This window comes from Manis javanica, chromosome 2 (genome assembly GCF_040802235.1).
Source record: "Manis javanica isolate MJ-LG chromosome 2, MJ_LKY, whole genome shotgun sequence".
Lineage (NCBI taxonomy): Eukaryota > Metazoa > Chordata > Mammalia > Pholidota > Manidae > Manis > Manis javanica.
The window spans coordinates 38,153,030-38,154,252 of record NC_133157.1 but is presented as its reverse complement, the minus strand read 5'-3'; the positions used below and the strand labels follow the sequence as shown (position 1 = coordinate 38,154,252).

General features: G+C 33.1%; 1 pseudogene; it reads right to left on the bottom strand.

The window, feature by feature from the left end:
* Positions 1 to 677: 677 nt before the first annotated feature.
* On the bottom strand, positions 678 to 790 carry LOC118972812 (U6 spliceosomal RNA; annotated as a pseudogene).
* Positions 791 to 1,223: the final 433 nt, after the last annotated feature.

Below are 1,223 nucleotides of genomic sequence, written 5' to 3'. Positions count from 1 at the left end.
GTTACAATTGGCAAAGAAAGAAGGAAGAGACTGCAGAATAAATAATTTTGCTGAGATAGCTATATTAGGAAAAGAATTTAGCTGGATTCTTGCTGCTTTAAAGACCTAATTTAGAGGTCAAAATCTTTGAAAATCGTAGAATATGTTTATTTCCACAGAGACTTCTTAAATGAGCAACAAAGAACACAACCACAAAACAAACTATTGAGAAATTTGACTATGTAACTTCTCTGTATCACAAGTATAACTAGAGACATACAGAGATTATTTACCTAAGTCTAGAAAAACATGCTTGAACAAAGAAACCTGAATAAGATTGTGCATTGTTGTACAGTGGTCAAAAATTGAAAATAAAAATTCAGTGGCCATCCACAGAAGAATAGATATATGAATTGCAGCATTTTTATATAATATGATACCATAAAGCAAATAAATGAATTTCAGCTAAATGTTCATAACGGATAAGTATTAAAAAGAAAATGAGGAATGAAAAGTCAAGTTGTAGAAGAATATGTGCAGAATGATACCATTTACATAAATGTAACACTGTGGAAAACAATGACGTATTATTTGTGTTTCTTCATAGATAACTTGACAGGATAACTTAGAAGTGTTAAAATATTCTTGCATACATTGAATACTAAATTTAGACAGAGATTTATTTGGAAATGGAAGTGAAACTTTTGTTTTTTTTCTTCTTCACGAATTTGCATATCATCCTTGCACAGGGGGCATGCTAATCTTCTCTGTATCGTTCCAGTTTTAGTACATGTGCTGCCGAAGTAAGCACTGGAAGTGAAACTTTATAAGTAGCTTAACTCCTAAATACTGGGCTCATTTCTGTGTTCTTCAAGTTACCAATAGTACTCCCAAATCTAATTCTTCAATTATTTAGGCTTAGAAACCTAAACAAAGGGCAACTGAATGTCTTCTTTCATAATTTCCTTCTTTCCTAATTATCTATCTTGGATACATTATTAAAACCCAATAAGATTGTGCAACAGTTGCCAACCATTTGTGTTTCTGACGCTAACGCATACTGGGACTTTGGATGGGAAATGCAATGGAATTCATGGCTAATACATTTTCTACTTTGTGGCCCTTTACCATTGTTTGAATAGACTCACTGAGTGTCCCATCTGCACTAGTTTACACACTCAAACACTCTGTTGTTTTCATTAAGCCTACAATTGTTCTGGTTTGCTGGCCTGATACTCCATCAT